This window comes from Cetorhinus maximus, chromosome 14, assembly GCF_964194155.1.
Source record: "Cetorhinus maximus chromosome 14, sCetMax3.hap1.1, whole genome shotgun sequence".
NCBI lineage: Eukaryota > Metazoa > Chordata > Chondrichthyes > Lamniformes > Cetorhinidae > Cetorhinus > Cetorhinus maximus.
Window position 1 is genome coordinate 79309490 of NC_135892.1, and position 8782 is coordinate 79318271.

The 8782-nt window shown below is 48.4% G+C and overlaps 1 non-coding gene across 1 annotated transcript; it reads right to left on the minus strand.

Annotated features, from left to right (window-relative positions):
- Window positions 1–7994: 7994 nt before the first annotated feature.
- LOC144690203 (U1 spliceosomal RNA) lies at window positions 7995–8158 on the minus strand. Its single transcript, XR_013578805.1, has one exon. It is a non-coding gene; the product is annotated as a U1 spliceosomal RNA (small nuclear RNA).
- Between the last annotated feature and the right edge of the window lie 624 nt (window positions 8159–8782).

The following is an 8782-nucleotide window of genomic DNA, read 5'->3' on the forward strand; positions in this document are numbered from 1 at the left end:
TTTCATTGCAGTGCAGCAAAAATAGGATTTTATGGGGGCTGGGAGAAAGATTAATCTTGAGCAACTTTATTCAACCACAATGACCTTGAAGTAATGTATGAGTTAGTACCCAACTCCTGAAACCTGGTGGTCGCTTATCTTCATCCATCTGGAGTAGATAGAGATGTTATTGAATGAGCATTCTAGGGAAACTTGAACTAAAGCAACACAGATGTTTGTCAAGATATGCAATGTATTAGAAGACAGAGTTGGAATAAGGGGTGCATTTTCAGGATGGCAACCTGCAAGAAGTAGGGTGCCGCAGGGATCAGTGCTGGGGTCTCAATTATTTACAATATATATTAATGACTTGGATGAGGGAAGCGAATCTGCTATAGCCAAGTTTTCGGATGACACAAAAATAGACGGGAAGCCAAGTGGTGAGGATGACACAAAGAGTCTACAGAGGGATATGAACAGGTTAAGTGAGTGGGCAAAAACTTGACACATGGAACATAATGTGGGAAAATGCGAGGTTATGCACTTTGGCAGGAAGAATAGCAGAGCTGAATATTATTTAAATGAAGAAAGGCTGCAGAAAGCTGCAGCATAGAGGGATTTGGGGGTCCTCATGCATGAATCACAAAAAGCTAGCATACAAGTTCAACAGATAATAGGGAAGGCAAATAGAATGTTGGCCTTTATTTCAAAGGGAATGGAGTACAAAAATAGGGAAGTCTTGCTAAAACTATGCAAGTTACTAGTTAGATCACACTTAGAATACTGTGAACAGTTTTGGTCCCCTTATCTAAGGAAAGATATATTGGCATTGGAGGCAGTCCAGAAAAGGTTCACTAGGTTGATCCCGGGCATGGAGGGTTTTTCTTATGAGGAGAAGTTGAGTAGGTTGGGCCTGTACTCATTGGAGTTTAGAAGAATGAGAGGCGACCTTATTGAAACATTTAAGATTCTTAGGGGGCTTGACAGAGTGGATGCTGAGAGGCCGTTTCCCCTTCTGGGAGAGTCTAGGACCAGAGGGCATAATCTCAGAGTAAGGGGTCACCCATTTAAGACAGAGATGAGGAGGAATTTTTTCTCTCAGAGGGTAGTGAATCTGTGGAATTCTTTACTGCAGAGGGTTATAGAGGCTGGGTCGTTAGGTATATTCAAGGCTGAGATAGACATTTTTAATCAGTAAGGGAATCAAGGGTTATGGGGAAAAGGCAGGAAAGTGGAGTTGAGGTTTATCAGATCAACCATGATCTCATTGAATGGCGCAGCAGACTCAATGGGCCGAATGACCTACTTCTGTTCCTATGTCTTATGGTCTTATTTCTTCAGGTGCATAGGGTGGACTTTTACCAAAGTAGACTTGTTCACTGCATGAGGGCCTGCAGTGGGTCAGGAAGCTTTTTGATTCAATAGTGGGCCTTAACTCAGCCAGGGCATTGGAATCCTGCTTCTAGCTTTCCTGATCAATGACAGACTGTGGGCATGATGGTGATCTGCACTCTATCAGTTAAAGCATTTCTAATAATAGGGACTCCGTCAAGGATCAGGTGGCTGAATTCTACATTGCTTCCACAGGAATGGAATGGAATGGAGACATGGTCCTGAAAGTCCTGATGTGGATCTGAGGGATTGCAGTGAAGTGCTGTTTTCCGTGGATGGGAGAAACAGGCCAGACCTCCAAAGCAAGCAGGTGTGGGTGGAAGTGGATGAGGAAGTGTACAGGGCCTTGGTGTGACCACATTTGGAGCACTGTGTACAATTTTGGTCTCCTTATTTGAAAATAAGATCTAATTGCATTAGAGGCAGTTCAGAGAAGGTTCACTCGATTCATTTCTGGGGTGAAGGGCTTATCTTATGAAGAAAAGTTGAACAGGCCTATACCCAATGGAGTTCAGAAGAATGACAGGTGATCTTATTGAAACATATAAGATACTGAAAGGAATTGATAAGGTGGATACTGGGAGGATGTTTCCTCTTGTGGGGGAGAGTAGAACTAGGGGACACAGTTTAAGAATAAGAGGTCTCCCTTTTAAGATGGAGATGAGGAGAAATTTTTTCTCTCAGGGCAATGTTCCTGTTCTTGTATCCAGTGCCCTTGTGATGAAGGCCAACATGCCATTTGCCTTCCTAATTGCTTGCTGTACCTGCATGTTAACTTTTTGTATTTCTTGTATGAGTACACCCAAGTCTCTCTGAACATCAATATTTAAATGTTTCACTCTTTTTAAAAAACATTTTGCTTTTCTATTTTTATTACTAAAGTTTATAACCACTTTATGCCACATTATACTCCATCTGCTACCTTATTGCCCACTCACTTAACCTGTCTATCTCTCTTTGTAACCTCTTTGTGTCCTCCTCAGATCTTACATTCCTACCTGGCTTTGTATCATTAACAAACTTGTACACATTACTCTTTGTCACTTAATCTAAACTCATTAATATTGATTGTAAATAGCTGAGGCCCTAGCATCAATCTTTGTGGTGCAGCACTGTCCATTAAACAGTCCTCCATCGATGCTAATACATTACCCCCAACCCCCATGATACCTTACTTGTGTACTAATCTTTTGTGTGGCACCTTATCAAATACCTTTTGGAGATCCAAGTATACTACATCTACTGGTTCCCCTTTATCTACCCTACTAGCTTTTCTAAGTGCATTGTAAAGACTTCCTCAATAATAGATGTAGCATTTTCCTGATGACTGATGTCAAGCTAACTGGCCTGTAGTTCCCTGTTTTCTCTTTCCCTCCTTTCATGAATAGCAGTGTTACACTTGATAACTTCCAACCTGCTGGGAATTTTGAAAAATCAGAATTAGTGCATCCACTATCTCTGCAGCTACTTCTTTTAGAACAGTAGGATCTAGGGCACCAGGTCCTGGAGATTTGTTGGCTTTTAGCCCCTTAAGTTTCTCTAACACTTTTTCTTTGCTGATATTAATATCTTTAAGTTCCTCATTCCCTCACTCTTATAAGCCACTTGTTTACCTTTTATTCCAGTTTGTAATGTTTGTCTTCTACTATGAAGACAGACACAAAATTTTTATGTTCAATGTCTCTGCTATTTCCTCATTCCTAGGATAATTTCTCCTGTCTTTGTTTCTAAGGGATCAACATTCACTTTAGTGATTTTCCTTTTTATATGCTTATAAAAGCTCTTACAATCTGTTTTTATATTCCTGGATAATTTACTCTCATTCTATTTTTTTCCTTTCCATCAACTTTTTGGTCACTCTGTGCTGGTTTCTAAAATTCTCCCAACCCTCAGGCTTACTACTAGTTTTCATATAATTAAACACCTCATCCTTTAATCTAAAACTATCCTTAACTTCGCTAGTAAGACATGGATGGGTCTTTATGCTGAATTTTAGTTTTTTAATGGAACATAATTTTGATTAACATTTTTAATTATTTCTTTGAATGTTTTCCACTGTTTATTTACCTCCATACCTTTTAGTCAATTTAACCAATGAACCTAAGCCAGCTCTTCCCTCATACTTTTAATTGGCTTTGTTTACATTTAAGATTCTTGTTGTCAAACTTAATATGGAATTCAATTGTATTATGATCACTTTTTTTCCCCCAGGTGATCTTTCGCTATAAAATTACTAATAAACCCTGCCACATTACACAATACTAAATCTAAAATAGCTTTGTCCCTAGTTGGTTTCACAATGTCCTATGATACTGTTGTGAAAGCATTTTACAAACTCATCTTCCAGACTACCTTTGCCAATTTGATTTGTCCACTCTATATGAAGATTAAAGTCACATTGCCCCACATTGCCTGTATTACAAGCACAAAGTATTTTTTGTTTAATGATCTGTCCAATGTAAGGCCCACCCAGCGTTTTTCATGACTCCCGAGGAGAGTGGGAGTGAGTGGGCGGTGGTGGGCATGCACAGACCGCCGGGTCCAATGGCAACCTGGCAGCCTGTTTAAATGAAGGCCTGGCAACCTTTGCAGGGCTGCTCACAATGGCCGGGGGAAGAGCACATCAGAGGGGTAGTGTGCATCATGAAGGTAGGCCATTGGGGCAGGCCAGGCCGGAGGGTAGGCCAGCGGGGCAGGCCAGGCTGGAGGGTTGGCAATTGGGGCAGGCCCGGCCGGAGGATAGACCATTGGGGCAGGCCAGGCCGGAGTGTAGGCCATTGGGGCAGGCCAGGCCGGAGGGTAGGCCACTGGGGCAGGCCAGGCCGGAGGGTAGGCCACTGGGGCAAGCCAGGCCGGAGGGTAGGCCACTGGGGCAGGCCAGGCCGGAGGGTAGGCCACTGGGGCAGGCCAGGCCGGAGGGTAGGCCACTGGGGCAGGCCAGGCCGGAGGGTAGGCCACTGGGGCAGGCCAGGCCGGAGGGTAGGGCAGCGGGGCAGGCCAGGCCGGAGGGTAGGGCAGCGGGGCAATGTGTCCCTCGTTTCTTTGACAGGTGCCTAACTGCCCTTGTGGAGGAGGCGGCAGCACGGTGGGAGGTCCTGCTTCCGAGGGACGGGAGGTGGAGACCTCCCCACCTGACCAAACGTACGTGGGAGGTGGTGGCCGAGAGTGTTAGCTCCCATGATGTGGTGCAGTGCACATGGCTCCCGTGGCACAAAAGATTCAATGACCTCCTGTGCTCGGGAAAGGTGAGTACCGTGCTGGCTGAGGTCACTTAATGCAGCTGTCACCCTTTCCCCCAGCACCCGCCCGCCCCCCACAACTCTGAGTACAGTAATGGCATTTAATCCTTCACGGCATGTATCCATTGCTGGGTGTGCCAACAGATATTGCCCATGCCTAGTTCACCCTGAGAGGGGTGAGCTAGGATGGGTTCTGCATCCGCAGCATGTGTGACACTGACACTCAGAGTATAGAATGGGGGTGAAAGTCAAGGGTCTGCATCTAGGCAGAGTGCTGGAACTGGGAAGCACGTCAAAGTCAGGGTGCTAACATGCTGGGAGGGGAGCTTCCAGTTGGCGGGGCATCAATCCATCTGCTGGTCTTTGCGCTCCACATGCTTGTGCCTCCTTGCTTAGCAAAGTGACACCTTGTGGTGCCACATGTGAAGGAGGCAGCATTTGGGCAATGGGGGGTGGGGTGCGGGTCAGCCCTGGCTTGTTTGGGTGCGTGTACGGCAGCTGCAGGGTGACGAAGAACTGGAGCCCTGCAATGTCCCACTCTGGCTGGGTTGGCAGGGATGCGATGGGAATTCAGGTGCAGGCTGGACTAATCAATGCTTTTCTCTCCTTTTCAGGAGAGGACTGCGCACAATTCCACCAAGTGGATGCGGACTGACGGATACGAGGCCCAGTTGGCGATCCTGACACCTTATGAGCAGCAGGTCATGGATTTGGAGAGGCGCCAAGCCCCCAAGTCCACTGGTGGCGGTGAGGCTGGGGTGCCAGGGGGAGGTATGTTTGGCGAGCCCTCATGTCACCATGTGTGCCCCAACAGCCATGGCGCAGCTGAATGCTCAGTGATTGAAGTTAGCAACATGGGTTGACCATTGATTATGGAAGGATGGGTGCATAATGATTTGGGGGAGCGGCAAATTGACATTGTCTGCACTGTAGCTAATCAAATGTCCTTGTTCTTTCTTTCAGCATCACTAGAGCAGAGCCGGGAGGAGGAGGCAGAGGGGTCACCTCTCACACCTGAAAGCCCAGAGGAAACCCACTCACCAGTGTCACACCATCTCTGCCAGGCAGGCACCAGCGCAGATACTAGCACCACGATAGGAATTAGATCATCGGCTAGTGTCCTGGGGCACGGTGGTGAGGGCACTTCACACTCCACACCGCTTGAGGTGCGGGCAGCGACAGAGACTGCCCAGGGCGCTGGCAGTTGGAGGACTGCTGGGGACCAGGCACATGCTCAGTCAGTGGCTGATGATGTGCCTCTGGAGTCGTTCATGAGGCAGCGAACGCTAGAAGTGCAGCAGGGTATGTAAGAGGATCTGGTGGAGATACATGAGGCTATGCGTGGCATGATGCTGGTGCTGGAGGAGTCCACGTAGAGCATCACCGATGCAGTGAGCCTCATAGCCGAGCGCCATGCTTCCTCCATGGAGAGAGTGGCGACTCCCATGGAGAGGCTCCTCCAGGAGAACAATCAGGGCCTCCTGGGGTTGTGCTTGGACCTGCAAACCCTCACAGCGGCATTGACCTCGGCTGGTCATTGCCCGTGTGGGAGATGGTTTGGGTACCAAGTATCCCAGCTCAGTGCCCATTCATCTATGGTGAGCAGGGAGGTCTGAAGCGACTTCACGTCAGCACAGCAGCTGCCTGTCGTCTCTGCGGGTTCCTCTCAGGGTGCTCCAGATGAGGGCAGCAGCTCCTCTGCCCCCCTGCCAGTGACCATGGCATCCGATGAGGCTGCGGCGACTGGGGAGAAGCCAGCCGTGGAACTGACCGGTCCCTCCCAGGCGGGGCCATCAAAGGCTCCACAGGCCAGAAGACGTCTGCCAAGGTCATCAAGGCCAACAGGACAGCGGAGTGAGCAGGCTGTCTCAGATGCCAGTGCCAGCGAGCGGACAGCACCTAGACGTAGCACCCGTAAGTGTAAATCTAAGGTACCTTAGGCACACCACAGGTTTCTGATGGTGCTTTTATGTTGGCCCATAGTTTATTGAAGACTTTGTGTGATGTCCAACACCTTTTTTTTGGTTTATGAAGTTACATTTGTTCCCTCAATAAATTTTGACATGTTGCCATGCCTCAGGATGATTCCTTATTTCTGCAAGTGTATGGGAAGCCATGATGTTATGAGTGAGTTGTTTGACATTGAGCTTTATTGACAAGGGCGTTAGTTAATGTTCCTACCCAGGCAGATTTAGCCCTCAGGTATTGAGTATGGAGCTTGTAACCCTGGCGTGTGTTGAAGGTCCATCTGTGGTGGGCTAGCTGAAGGTTCTTTGGATTAAAGCCTCCCGGGTGTCCCTGCCTCCCTGGAGTATGCCCGGGTCAGTGTCTAACCCCTCAGCATTTCCCTGTGCGTTCTCATCCTCGGACTCACTGCTGGACTCATCGTGTGCAGCCGGAGCAACTGCGTCTACATCTTCCTCGTCCACAGTGTCCCCCCTTTCCAGCGCCAGATTGTGAAGAATGCAGCATGCAACCATTATCAGCGACACATGATCTGGGAGGTATTGGAGTGTGCCCCCGAGCGGTCCAGGCAACAGAAGCGCATCTTGAGAAGACTGACGGTTCTCTCAACCGCAGCCCTTGTGGAGCCCTGGCTCCTATTGTACCGCTGCTCAGCTTCTGTTCTTGGACGGCGTAGTGGCGTCATGAGATACCTTCGCAGGGGATAGCTCTTGTCACCCAGCAGCCAACCATCCAGCCAAGCCGAAGCACTGAAGATCCTCGGCATCTGTGAGTGTCTCAGGATGTAAGCGTCGTGGGAGCTGCCTGGGTACCTTGCACAGACTTGCAGAATCAGCATCCTGTGATCACACACTATCTGCACGTTCATGGAGTGGAAGCCCTTCCTGTTGACAAAGGCACCGGGCTCACCTGCTGGCGCCTTGATGGCCACGTGTGTGCAGTCCATTGCACCCTGGACGCGGGGGAAGCCAGCAATGACCACGAAGCCTCTGGCTCGCTGTGTCTGACTGGCCTTATCCCAGCGGTAGTGGATGAAGGTCAATGCATGCCTGAACAGAGTGTCTGTCACCTGCTTGACACAAGTGTGGACAGCTGATTGGGAGACTCCGCAAATATCACCCACCGACCCTTGGAAAGAGCCGGAGGCATAGAAGTTGAGGGCAGCTGTGACCTTTACAGCCACTGGCATGGGGCACAGTTTGGGGAGATCTCAGGGCCTATCATCTGACAAATGGAGGTCACTGTCTCCCTTGAGAGACGGAGCCTCCTTCGGCACTGCACCTCAAACATATTGAGGTAGCCTGCCCATTGCACCAGTGCGACGTCCTGAAGATCGCATGTGCCCCAAAAAATTGCAGACAATTGCTGCCTCAAGGGCAGCAAGGGCACTAATAAAAGTGTTTAATTAATTAATTTTTTCAGGGAAAAGCGCGAACGCAGTCCCCCACTACAACAAATTTTACACTCAGGTATCCCGCATTTGAGGACATCACAGGCGTCAGTACACCCGGAGTGTAATGGGATAGCCTCATCCTGGAAGCACAACCTTTATGATCGTTGTTTCTCCCCTGCCAGGTAAGTGTGGTGATTAATTAATGGCAGGCGTGCATCCAAGAACATCACACGCCCACCCACCTAAATATTGTGAGGGTGCGTGGTGACGCCGGGATGCTTGCCCGATGTCACCGTGCGTCATTTTACGCGTCGGTGTGCGGGGCCCACCCCCTGCACGCCAACGGGAAAATTCTGGCCACTGAGTAACATTTCACAAGCTACCTTGCTTCAGATGATTCAAATCATAAATCTACTGAGATGAAACTTTTACTTCCTTGTATGCTTTCACCCATTTCCTGAAACCATTGTATATTTTGATTGCATTATGCTGAAGAATGCTTTGATACATCCAGGTTTGGCAGTATGACTGTGCTGAGCTGTGAACATGTGCCCCTTTAATCATTTTTTTTCATTTCCATTTCTGAGTCTTTATCAGATCATACAGAATATTCCAGCTGAGAAGATCAGAAGGAACCTAGCTTCAGATCTCTTCTAATACCACTCTTAACCAGCTACTTTTCAACCTTCAGGCTGACTTTTCATATTTTCTGTCTCTCTTTGGTGGGAAAACTGTTGCCTTCCAATTCAAGGCTCCCCCTTATGGCATATGAGGCAAGAACTTATCTTTGTGGCGCATCCTAGGTGCCAACCTG